This window comes from Vombatus ursinus, unplaced genomic scaffold (genome assembly GCF_900497805.2).
Source record: "Vombatus ursinus unplaced genomic scaffold, bare-nosed wombat genome assembly UNPS02014791.1, whole genome shotgun sequence".
NCBI classification, from domain to species: domain Eukaryota; kingdom Metazoa; phylum Chordata; class Mammalia; order Diprotodontia; family Vombatidae; genus Vombatus; species Vombatus ursinus.
In genome coordinates this window covers 28,155,124-28,168,963 of record NW_020954569.1, presented here as the reverse complement: position 1 = coordinate 28,168,963, position 13,840 = coordinate 28,155,124, and the positions used below count along the sequence as shown (strand labels likewise).

General features: G+C 37.6%; 1 pseudogene; it reads right to left on the bottom strand.

Moving 5' to 3' along the window:
- Positions 1 to 2,661: 2,661 nt before the first annotated feature.
- On the bottom strand, positions 2,662 to 3,672 carry LOC114048129 (annotated as a pseudogene).
- Positions 3,673 to 13,840: the final 10,168 nt, after the last annotated feature.

Here is a 13,840-nt window from a genome sequence, read left to right as displayed (position 1 = left end):
CTTCAGCTAAGGAGGTATTGACTTCAACCTGAGTTATATGGTGAATGGCCTCAGCATTGATTGATGATGGTCTGTTGAGAACACTATGGAAGTGTTCAGCCCATCTCTCTAGGATCATATCCTTATCATGGATCAAAGTGGCTCCATCAGCACTGAGTAGTTGAGATGCACCATAGGTCTTTGGTCCATAAATAGCCTTCAGAGAATCATAAAAGGGCTCTGAATTGTTACTACTAACATAAAACTGAATTTCATCTGCCTTCTTACTGAGCCAAGAATCCTAGATCTCTCTAAGCTTTACTTGTACTTTACTTTTGATGGAATTAAATGCTGCCTTCTTAGAGATGGATGAACTATCCTGCTGGTAAACCCTGTGGAGTTCTCATTTTTCATTTAGCAGCTTCTGAATTTCCCCATCATTTTCATCAAACCAGTCTTGACCCAGATGAATAAATGCAGTGCTGTACAACAAATCCCTGAAATTGCTCTCTCCTTTTCCACTCCACTGTTGCCAACTGTGTGTTGGCTCAACTTTCCCTCCAAGTTAGCAACAAACTGTTCCCACTCAGAGACGAGCTCTAATCTGTTGACATTAATTCTTCTGGTAGTCATTTTGCCTTGAAGACACCACTTTTGTTGAATGTGAATATTTAGCTTGGAAAGGGTAAGTCTATGATCAGTCCAGCACTCTGTGCCACACGTTATCTTTGTCACTCTCTCATCCTGTCTCTTCTCCTTACAATCACATAGTCTATTAAATGCCAATGTTTGCTGCAAGGGTGAATCCATGAAGTTTTATTGCATTTAGGTAAACAGAAGATAGTGTTGGTGATGAGAAGGTCATGAGATGCACAAGTCTTCAGTAGTACATGACCATTGCTGTTGGTGTTTCCAACTCCATTCCTTCCTAGTACTCCCTGCTAAGTCTGGTAGTCTGAGCCTACTCTAGCATTAGAGTCACCCAGAATTATAAGCTTATCCTCTTTTGGCATATTGATTATGAGGGTCTCCAGGTCTTCATAAAATTTTTCTTTAACCTCATCAGGGTTCATGATGGTGGGACCATAGGCACTGATGATGGTAGCATGACGTTTTCCTTCAAGTGGCAATCACCATGTCATGAGCCTGTAGTTCATTCCTTTTGGTAGTCCTACAAGCTTGTTGACTAGATTAGTTTTGATTGCAAAACCTCTGCCAGCTTCATGGTGCTCCCCTTCACTGCAGCCACTCCAGAAAAATGTGTATCCAGCTCTGACTTCAATAAGCTGTTCTTCATTTTCCAGCTTTGCTTCACTCAGGACTGCTATTTGGGTGTGCTGATTTCTTTTTCAACAAGAGCTGTTTGTCTTTCAAGTGTACTGGATTTTGTGTTGTCTATAGGTGTGTGCACATTCCATGTACCAATGATGAATAGAATCATCTTTGCAGAACTTTTTGTACATTTTTTTTTGTGTTTCGACCACATGGTGGGATTCCCTACCTGCTGCAGTAATCAGGCCAGGGTTGAGTAAGCAGACAATTTTTAGGACACCTTTTCTTGTCCCTTCCTCATGCCAGGAGGTGATCAGTGTGATCCTTAAAAGGGAGCAGATGAATCCCACTGCTGCTTCCAGTGAGAGACAATCCTATGGCCTGGGCCTCCTTTGCATAGGATTGTGACTACAACTCCTAGGGTATCTGCACCTGCTGCTTCATCACTTGCCTTTCACCACTGGACTTTGAGATAGTAAAATGGTAAAATGGTATGGACCTCAAGAGCTTCACCCTTTTATAAGCCAGCAAAGTTGGATAACTCTTCTGACAAATGTCCATCCTCCTAAGAGTCAAACCTCCAGTCACTGAATCACCCCATCCTCCATAGCAAGGCTTCTAAAGCTTTTTGTGTAATGGATCCACTTAGTTAGTCTAATGGAACCTATCAACCCTTTCTCAGAATGTTTAATGCACAAAATAAAATGCATAGAATTGTAAGAAAATTAAATATATTAAAATTTATCAAAATATTAAAAATTAAAGTTTACAGACACCAGGTTAAGAACCCATGTTCTAAAGGGAAATGCAGTCAAATGTTTCAAATAAAGACTTAAGTTGATTAGAGAACTTCATTCCATCTCTCCTAACAAAACACAAAGGTTTAACTCCTGACAAGATAGATCATCTAGTTGAACTCAGCAAAGGGACTCTGGATCAGTGCCCTACCTCAGCCAAGATTCTGAGATGTATGTAAAGCAAGTGATCCAGGGGTGGAGAACCTGTAGCTGGGAAGACACATGTGGCCCTTGGTCCTTGGGTGCAACCCTTTGACCAAGTCCAAATTCACAGAACAAATCCTTTTATTAAGGATTTTAAGTTTGGACTCAGTCAAAATGCAGCACTTGATGACCTAAAGGGCCACATGTGGCCTCAGGGCTGCAGATTCCTCACCCCCATGAATCCCTTGGGGAGGGAGTGGCTGGTTTCACTGAATGAAGGTGGTTGCCAGTACTATGTGAGGTTGAAGCAATTGGACTTTGAAGCAGAGTTTCAATATGGTCTGACATTACTGATCAGTCCAACATAGATTCCAATGTGTGGAAAAAATAATTTTACCACTTGTTTTCAGTCACCTGTAATTGAGTCTCTTATCTTTATCAACTCTTCCTTAGTCTTAGGCCTGAAGGTTTAGGTCAATGAAATTGCTAAGAATTGGGTATATATGGGAAAATAACAAGAGATCTGGAGGTGTTGAAAGCAAGGAGAGAAGAAAGACCGAGGAAGTCCTTGGAAGACAATAGCTGATATACCACAGATAAGCAACCCATCTGTAATATTGTAAAATGATATATGTCCACTTTCATAATCAAATAAAATGCCAATCTTTTGAAGAGGGTTTCTTTATGTGAAAGTTGCCCTCAATGTGTGAGTTTGTAAGGCAGAAGTTATGTACAATTTTGAAGGTTTTCAGGGTAATTAGTTCTCCAGGTAACAATGGAGGGTTTTCTTTCTTGTAAATGGAGTCCTTACAGATCCCCACTTCCCATTCAGTCAGGCTGGCCACCTCCACTTCCCAGTAGTGTATACCTGAGGCGAAACTGAGCAAAATCTCTCTGGGTGGTCAGGTACATGCTGGGGAACACATGAGTGTTTCATACTCTTCAGATCAGGAGATACAATGAAATAGGGATTGGCTGTTTCAGGATCCAGTGTTATATCTCTCTGGAAGGTCATGATCATTTCCCTCAGTCCAGTGACATGGTACATTGTCCATTTGGGGAAATCATCCTGCAGATATTGAAGTAGCAGCACTTCACTCTCATTCAACATGTCTTTCATATCCAGGACCATTTTCAAATCTAGCTTCTTAAAATCCATTCCTAGTTGTATGGCTATTCTTTGTAAGTCTTGAACTTGTTGGATGAACTTGTCAAGACAGTTTTAACTCAATCTTCTTTAATTTTCCCAAGTTCTTTCTTCCTTGTCCAATCTTTCTAGGTGCTGCTGTTCTTCCTTCCTCAAGAACTGGTACATTCTACTATATTTTGTTACAACAACCTGCTTCATAATCTGCACATGCGCCTTATTCCATGCATACTTCTCTTTCTCCTCAGTTAGTACAATTTCAGTCTTATTTATTTTTTCCCATAAATCATTTAACATCTCTTGGAGCTTATCCAGATCATTCTCAGTGGCCATTTCCAAGGGAAAGACTTGGTGTTCTATGTGTTCCAAGACTGGCAAATAGTTGCCAGAGAGTGGACTATGTTGATCTGTACAGAACAGTTACTGTTCTTCTTGTATTTGTCACAGGTGTTCAGGCTGCTGATGTGCTGAAAGGCTGTTCTACATTTAGCAGAAGGGTAGGGCTAGTCAACTTCTCCCCAGTCCTGAGGAGTTGGCAAAAACTGTGACCACAGAGTATAGTTACAATGAGGCTGAATTAGTTCATGCACACAGGGCAGTTCAACTCTTCCATTAGGTTTTCAGCTGACTCATCCATGTTCCTAAGTTCACAGACCACTTTCAGCTTCACTTCTTCTCTGAAAAAGAAGTATCATTTTCCCAAAGCATTTTAATTTCTCTTAAGCTGGCTTGATATGCACTGCATGGAAATTCAATCCAAAATTGCCCCCTCCAAGGGGGTCAGTTCAGAACTGGCTCCAAATATATCAGATTCTTAATAAATGTTTATCAACCAAATGAATGAATTTCCCTAATCTTTCTCCTTTTTGAACCATCGCTAAAAGTGTAGGAAAACTAGTCTAACTGAAGAAACTTAAAAGAAGGAAAGCAATATGTATCAGGAGGCCCAAATCATTGTCATCACCTGTATCACCACCTCCCCTAGAACCCTTGTAGAGATATCTATGAATCCACAGTCCAAGATTCCCAGAAATTACTGTGCCATACAACCACCATGTTTCTGGGCTGTCCCGTAAAGAGAATATTGAGGAGAGCATCCCTTGTGAAGAAGGGGACCACTATCCCATACATCACCAATATTACCCACTGATCAACAACCACCAGGTAAAAACCCCAGGAAAAGAAACACCCCTAAGAATTCAGCTGCCAGCCTGGCTCCTATAGCCATTGTCCAGGGGAGAATCAACCTTTATGGGAATGTAACTGGGCCCCTGCACCTGTGAGTGCTGCTGCTTCTGACTCCTCAGCAGCTACAGTTACTGATGACCCACAAAAGTTCTCACTACCAATGTCCTTGACACTGTCAAATGACTCAAAATCAGAAATAGATATGGTTTTGTCGGTGGAAACGACATTAAACAAGATGCATGCCCATAAGCTTTGATGTTGCAACCTAAGAAACACGGGCCTTTCTATCTGACACAGCAAAACCTCATATATATTTTGTCTCCATCCATTACAATGTGAGTTTCTTGAGAGTAGAGCATGTCTTTTCTTTTTTATCGTCATGGCTTAGCACAAGGCTTTGAACTGAAAGAAGTGATTATTTAATAACCAATAACTTGGAGAGATTCAGAGTTCCCCCTTTTCTTTATCTTCATTTCAGGACCTCAGTTTCTAAAGGTTAAGCTAACCATCTCCTCTATCAGACCCCACCCAACCTTACAAAGAATCTCTGGTCTAAGGTGAATTTCATTCAATCAAGCTTGGGTGGAGACAGACACTTTTGTCTAAAGTGCCCAAGGCTGGGGGTGGACTGGTATAGAGATAGACTCTTTGTCCAAGGGTGACATGATGTCACTCATAGTCATTCATTGGGGTAAGTCCACTTCTTTTCAGTTGTTGATCAACCAGAGCAGAGTGCTATCCTTTTGAACACTCCTCTTCCAAGAGAACATGTAAGCCTTGAGCCTGCTGCCAGGATTGTCTCTGATCTGAAAGAGAGACAGCCAAATGAGAGAGATCCTTCTATTAAAATGCTGGCAGTATTAATAAAATGATTAATTAAATTACCCAGAAATTTTTAAACAATGCAGAACACAGTAATTACTTAATAAATGTTGTTTTGTTCATTCTTTTATCAGTGGAAAACACCCAGACTTTATCTTCTATAGATCCATTTGGGAAATGTACATTTGTACTCTACCTAAAAATAATATCAAAATAATTGCAAATGGAAAGAAAAGATGATCCTAATACTATATGTTTTCAAGTTTCGTGTCTTTAAATGGGAGAAACTATATCTGATCAATGCTAATTTTTAGACAAAAAGAATACACAAAGACATTAGGGAAGACCAGAAATTATAATTTTAAAATTATAATTTTAAATTATTTTGTGATATTTGCAAAACCATACATATCTTTGTAACAGGAAATTATTTGTTTCAAGTTTTGCCTCTCTCTCATAGCCCCTTTTAAAAAAAAAAAGGAAAAAATAATTCCTTGCATTAAATATTAAGAAACAAGCAAAATAAATTCTACATTGTCCATGTCCAAAAATACAGCTCTTATTCTGTACCTTTATTCCATCATCTCTCTGTCAGTAGGTGGGTAGCATTCTTCATCATTGGTCCCCTGTTAGTCATTAAATTTATCAGTTTTAAAAATGTTCAGTTATCTTTGTAATATTATTATTGTCTAAATTATTCTCTTTATTTTGTTCTGCATCAATTCATTCAAGTCTTTCTAGGTCTATCTGGAACTATCTTTTTTTTATAATTTCTTATGATATAATAGTTTTCCATTACATCCATATACCATAATTGTTCAACCATTCCCTAATTAATGGTCCATTCCTTAGTTTCTAGTTCTTTACCACTAGATACACAAATTATAATTTTTTTCCTATATAAATGTCTTTTGCCTCCTTCTTTGATTACTTTGGAACATCAACTCCAAATGTAAAATACACCAGAAAACATCAACGTGGTATCTCTGAGTAAAGAGTATGCACTGCTTAATAATTTTCGTATATAATTACAGTTTTTTTTTTCCAGAATGACTGGATGAATTCAGAGCTTCACCAGCATTCCATTAATGTGCCAGTTTTCCCCAAATCCTTCCAACACTTGTCATTTTCCTTTTTTTCTGTCATACCAATTTTATAGATTTTAAAAAATAACCCCAGAGTTGCCATAATTTTCATTTCTGTCTTTATTACTGATTTACAAATTATAAAAATTCTAAATTTCTAAATAGCTTGGATTTCTTCCCTTGAATACTGGCTGATAATATTCTTCAACCATTTGTCAATTTGGGAGTGGTTGCAATTCTTCTAAATTTAAATCAGTTCTCTATATGTTTTAGAAATGAGACTTTTATCAGAGAAATTTGATGCAAAGATTTTGCCCACAGTGGTAAGTTATTTAATGATGTAACACTGGCCACAGTTTAAGCACAGAATAGCAGAATGAAATAATGATACCACTGGGAATGAAAAGACCTGTGTTATCAGGGACATTCTGCTGTAAACTCACTATATGAACTTACATAAGTCACTTTACCTTTGATTATTAGCTTCTTCACCTAAAAAAGAAATAGTGTTGGTCTAGATAAGCAATTATTAAACTTTTTGGTTCAGGATTCCATTAAACTCTTAAAAATTGAGGGCTCTCCCAAAGAGCTCTTATTTATTTGGGTTATATCTATTGATATTTTCCATATTAGAAATGAAATGTCTTTGTACTATATTTTAATAACCATTGGACTAGATAATTTCTAAGATATCTTCTAACAGTCTTCATGTTTTACATAGTATGTATATAGTTAGGATGAATCTTTATAATCTATATTAAATGAGGATATTTTAGGGATATCATTCTGAAATTTTGAAAAGTACTTTATATCACTGTTGATGAACATTATCCTTATAACTTTCATCTTATTTCTCAAATCCTTTTTAAACAACCCTTACCTCCTCTTTTTATGGTTTCCCAAGATTTGTTATAAAAGACCTCCCCACCCACCCAGGGAATAAGGGAGAGTCCATAGGATTGTTTCTGTCTTTAATTACTGAAGTCTTACTGTGCAAAGTCATTTGCCTATTTTTGTTGACTGGAACTATCTATCTCAATAAATGCATGAGGAAAAAGAAAAGGCATGAGATTCTGGAATGAATAATTAAAGAGGAAAAGTTTCACAGATGCATTAATAAGAAGCTACACCCTAGGTGAATCTAAGAGAAAGATGAGTAATTGTAACAAGATTCAATAGCTAAATATTCTTAATGTACTCTCACTTCAATATATCACTCTTTCTAGGGGTCTGGGGTGGACCTAGTATTATTTCCTTTGTGAACTCTAAACCTCCCTGAGCAAAACCTATGCTTCAACTCCCCCCACTTTCTTTTTTTTTTTAATTTTTTTTTCTTTTGACTAGGCAATGGGGTTAAGTGGCTTGCCTAGGGTCACACAGCTCTTGAGTGTTTTGTGTCTGAGGCTGGATTTGAACTCAGGTCCTCCTGAATCCAGGACCGGTGCTCTATCCACTGCGCCACCTAGCTGCCACTCTCCCCCCACTTTCCCAAAAAGAAGGCAGATTAATGATGACAAATTAGTTCTCTTCTGAAGAGACTTTATTGTTTGTTTGTTTGTTTGTTTTTAATTTGGGGATCCTTTTGTTGTTTATGTTACTGTTCTTTTTTTAGTATTTGGAATGAAGATTTTGACTTTTAGGTCACCTATAATTTTGAGTTTTTGAATGTGAAGGTATTCCATGATTTGTGCTAAATAATGGTATTTCATGTGAGGGTATTATTGAAAGTACTGCCCACTTTTCCAATGATAATCTACCCCACTCTTTCTCATTCAATTTTGGGCTCAGATTATTTTCAATTTCAATGTCCATCCTAAATTTATATCAATGGACTAACTATTTAACTGTATGTTTGAATTGTTTGTTTGAATCTTGGAAATATGTATATGCTTCATTCACTTTTTTTTCCCATGTGGTTTGTTAAGCTAATCTCTTGAGTGAGATTTGAGTTCACTGTGAAGATCCTAGAATATTTTTGGTCTTCACAGAATCAGCATTATGCAATTTTCTACTAGGAATATTTGTAGTACTCTCACAGTACTGCATACTGTGCATTGGTTTGTGAGTGACCACAAGCACTCTTGTCAACCCTGGAACCAGGGTCCCTCCTCCTCTGTGGCCACAAGCTCTATTGTGGTAGTACTCCTCCTCAAGCTGGAACTAAGATCTAGGATTGTGACCAAGATCCAAGTATAGGAAATGCAATGGAGTTCTGTCCCTGGTGCCAGCAAAAGGACCCCTGTAAATCTCCTGCTGGCCCATTTAATGATCTCCTTACTATCTGTCAGCTGCAAGGTCTGGAACCCACCACTGCTGTCCCTGACTCAGTCACCTGGAGGCCTGCTCCTGATTTGCTGGCACCTAATCTGAACTGGCATGGCCTGTGCTGGACTGTGCTCCTTCTCTTAACCTGGTACAATAGATCTTTCCTGCTGACCTTCTGAATTGTCTTGTGGTAGAAAATTGTCCCATTATATCTTTTTGTGGGTTCTGCCACTCTATAATTTGTTGAGAGTCATTACTTTAAGGGATTTAAAGGGGTTTGCGGGAGAGCTCAGGTGAGTTCCTGCCTTTACTCTTGCATCTTGGCTCTGTATCAAATACTAATTCCCTTGAGCAATGGCATGTATCTGTCCTGATCCAATTATTTCCATTTTTAAAATGCTACTTTACTTTATCCTGTACATATTCTCTATGTGCAAAAATATTATTATCTGGATAACTCTACAGGGTCAATCTTGAACTATGGCTTTGGATGTGCCTTTTTCCCAGATGGTATTGGCCCAGAATATACAAATTGGGCACACAAATTCAGAGTTACGGTGATAGGATCTTTGGGGGCATTCGGATGTGGGTGTCAGTGCTTTTTTTCCCAATCATTATGGTGCATATATCAATAAATACACATTAGCAAAAGAATGAATGTTCTTTTTTATGCATTGAAAAATATAATTAAATCCTGTTCCCCAAAATATTGTCTCAGTACAGACAAAAATCTGAGATACATACTTCTCTACCCTCTGAGAGACAGAATAACTCTCTGTGGTTGAAGTGAGTTGTCTTATTCAAAATAATACATAATCTCATCTCAGAAGCCATGATGGGTCTTAAGAGTCATCTCCATAGTGACAAATGGCAGAGTCAGTATTCTTTCCACTCTAACACCATAACTTAGCCAAATGACTGGGTGATTGGAAGGGAAATTCTGAAGTAAGGAAGAAGAGAAAAGGTCAAGTTTGTAAGAATATCAAAAATAAGCCTTGTGTGAAATAATTTCTACAGCTTTGGGAATCAGCTGTCAAGCACAGGAAGAGAGAGAATGATGTTGCCTAGACATGGCTTTTTAACATCAGTTTTAAAATATAGCAGTACATAAAGAGTGACAGGTTTCTATACTGAAGAAGTATAAGCAAGAGCACTACAGAAGGAGACTTTATCTGTAATAACCTAAGACATTCTTTTTTTTCTGTTTCATATTTATCAGCTTCACCTACTGGAGGACATGCTTGTCAATAAATTATTAAATCAGACATATATGTATATAACATGCCTTAAAAGTTCTCCTTGTTTAATTGACAGTTCTTCTTTTCCCAGAACAAAATGATTGACAGCAACTCTTGTATTTAACTTTTTAAAATTCAAAGCCTGCTCTTAGTTTTATTTGAGATGTTATTCTACAAACACAGAAGAATGACTCACCAAGGTATTATTTCATATTCTGCCTGTAGATCTGGCTAAGGGATATGATTTTGATAAGGTACTTTGCCTTTTGTTTGAAACATGCCATTTTAAATAGGTAGCAATTTGTTTCATCCTGTGAAATCTGGGAATAGTTGAATCTGAGATTCCAAAGTGGACTTGATATGCTTGTGTTTCAAGCTTTAGTCAACATTTAAAGCCCCCACCAGTTGCAAGGACATTTCCTTTAGGGACAGCCTGACACAGGCAGACAAAGGGAAACTTTATGAATTGACCAAATTATTTTCATTTTGTAACAAGCTACCTGAAATACTAATTATTGATAACATCTTCAATAACAAACTTGATCAGCTATAAATTATCAACATTAAATTACAATAAGCAACCACTATCCCTGAAAGGTCTTGGCTGATTGAATACACATATCTATGTGTATTCTTTGTTGTTATTTTATTTTTCTCTCCTGGGGAAGGAGTTGACAGAAAAGGGAGAACAGAGGCAGGATGAGACTGTGCAATTTTATAAGCCAAGCTAATGAAATAAAATCCTCATAAATGCTACTAAAAGACCTAAGGAAAGGGAGAACAGATGGAAAGGAGTAGAAATTTTTGTGTTCATACATATTAAGCATAAGTTTCTTGAAGACAGGAACTATTTTTCCTTTTCTCTATACACCCAAGTCAGCACAGTCTTGTAGCACATATAAAATGTTTAATAAATGCTTGTTGATGGGTTGATAAGGAATGGTAAAGAGATAAGGGGAAAACAAAGGCAGCAGTGGGAGATAGGAGGAAAGGATTAATGCAATATCTCCAATATTTGTGTCAGGGGCCAATTGTAGAACTTATTCTTCTACTAGCCTTTAAAGATTTTTCCATCAGTAACAGAAGATAAAATAGGGTAAAGAAACATAACACTATATCTGGAAAGGGATTTTTGACATGTGCATTTGTCCCTGAAACATTTTTTACATGTTACTATGGCAGCATCAGAGGCTACCAATGATTTACTTTAATTCATCAAAATATTCAAATAAGATGGTGAGTAATAATATTTAGGCTAAGTGAGGTCTGCAGTCAATAGTTATGAGAAATCTTTTTTTATCAATCCAACTGCCAGCAGAAAACATATATTATAGAAGAAGTTTCAAATTAACAAGACTAAAATGTAAATACAACAGTATCCTTAAGTAAGGAAAAATAATCACCTTACAGGTAGTCAATCTACTCATTATCTTTTCCAAAATGATAAATAAACATAAACCGTCTTAAAATCAAATTTCAAGACAAATGTTTAATTTTGTAAACTATCATTGGAACTACAAGTTAAATTCATTCATCTTCTTAGTCTTTGGATGTTGATTTTTTTTCCTTTCTAAAACTGGCAAATCCAGCCTTAGTCTAAAAATTGTATAATTTCTACTTAAAACATGGATGTTCTAAACAATATGCAGAAGTATGTAAAGTACGATGTGTTATGTTTGTTTACAATAACTTCATAATTATTCTATTGTTAAAATTCCTCTGATAATGAACTAGAGCCTTATACATAATAGAATCATATATTATAAGGTCTTGGGTTTCATTCTCACACTTCAACCAAACAATCAGAATATGTGTTTACAGTTTAAAAATGTGTAAGCAAGTTTCTGTATAATCTGTGACCCTTTTATTATGTGTGAAATCCTTTTCAGTCTGGCCAAGAAGGGACAGGCTTGATTGGCTAACCCAGGGGTGGGGAATCTATGACCTCAAGGCCACATGTGGCCCACTATGTCCTCAAGTGTGGCCCTTTGACTGAATCCAAACTTCCCAGAACAAATAAGTTTGGATTAAGTCAATGGGCCACACTTGAGGACCTAGAGGGCCGTATGTGGCCTTGAGGCTGCAGGCTTCCCCATGCCTGGCTAACCAAATGAGTTAAAGTCAATCCTGGGGACTTTAAATATAATTACTATAAGAAATTTCAGCATATTATGAAGTGACATGATGAATCAGCCTAAGAGTGAAGTAGTAAGGGTGAAGCTTTAGGCTGAGATTCCTGAAATCTATCCACTCCTTAGATTCTTAGAATCTAGCCAATACTTGCAGACTCCTAGATTCCTCAAGAGTCTGGCAATATGGTGGATCTTTAATAAACTTTGTCTTTGGCTGAAAAAAAGAGTGAAGCTTTAGAGAAACTGCTTTTAGGAGAGAAGAGAGAGAATGTATTTTTCTTTCTTCCTCTTCTTTGACTGTGACACCAGAAAAAAAGGGATCAAAAGGAGATAATATACATATCCTATGCTGGGAAACATACATACCGAGGGCAAACATATGGTCACTCTTGAGAAAGGAGAAGCTATACGTAGAAGCAAAAACAAAATATATGGAAGACAATCATGGACAAATGCAGACAGATGGATATAGAAAGACAGCCACTCGAGAGAAGAAGCAGCTTCAAGGAACATAGGCCTTTGCACCATGTATTCTCTTATGTGTCTCACTGACATTATACTTCAAATTTGAACTCACTTTCTGGGAGACCTTGTGTTTGCAAGGGCAGCATGCACACCATATCTGGGGAGAATACTTTAGTGACTTCTGTTCTAGTTATACCTCCTCAATAAATGCCTTAGCTAAAAGTGTGTAGCTAATTGATAAAATGAAGCATGTGTCTGTGTGTCTGTCCACCTGTCTAGGAAATCACTAAATGTGTTGATCATTCTCACAAAGTTAATAGAGACACAAAAGTCCTTATGTTTTCCTTACTGCATTTGTTCTTGATATTAATAGGAACTGTGATTTTTGCTGATTATATGGTTATTTCCTCTCTTTCAAATTGATTGCAGTTTGATCCCCCAATCCTATCAAAATTGTTTCATCTCCTATATGGTTTTCTCCTGTGAGTCTTTGCTCTATTACCATATTATTATAAGATTTTATGGGCTGTTCAGGGAGGACTAGCCACTCTGGTGTGAGGGCTTGCCAAGCTTTTTTCAAGGCTGCTCGTTCCCCTTTGGTGTCTACATTCGTCAAACTTTCTCCTGTCGCTCCAAGCAGCTCTAGCATGTGCAGTGGCCACACCCTGTTAAAACTGTCTCAGAAGACGGGCTAAACCAGGCTCAGGGTAGCCAACAGGCCTCAAATCCATTGGTGAATCAGGGGAATATTTACCCCAAATATGTGAAGATTACCCCTGGCAGAATGGGTGGATGAGTGCAACTTTCACCAAAGGCCATGAAGGCAACTGAAGCAGGTGCTGTGGAGTGCTTAGAACTTGGTGAGACATCAAAAATGCCAAGGTCATCCACTGCATCCTGGGCCACCACCAGTCATTTTGATTTTGGACCTTTCACTATATTTCAGTGACTCAGGATGACAGAGTGATGCTGATGACTGTGCCACTCCACCTCACTTAATTCAATTCATTTACAAGTCAAGGCATTACCCTGGATGTCACTGGTCCTCTTCAAAAATAAATGAGGAACAACTTTGCTCTATTCCAGATGATCTTACCAGCTGCTAGGCACCACAGAAATTTGAAATGAAATGAGATTTGTAGCTAGTGATATGAATTTATAGACTATGGGGACATATGTAAAAGGCAAAAAGGACCAATGACTTCCCAAAGTTCTTTGACCTTTGTTTCTGTCCTGTTTCTTGTGCCATAAGGTTATTCTTTCCCTAAGTGCCTTATTTGAATAAAACCAGTAAGACTATGAAAAG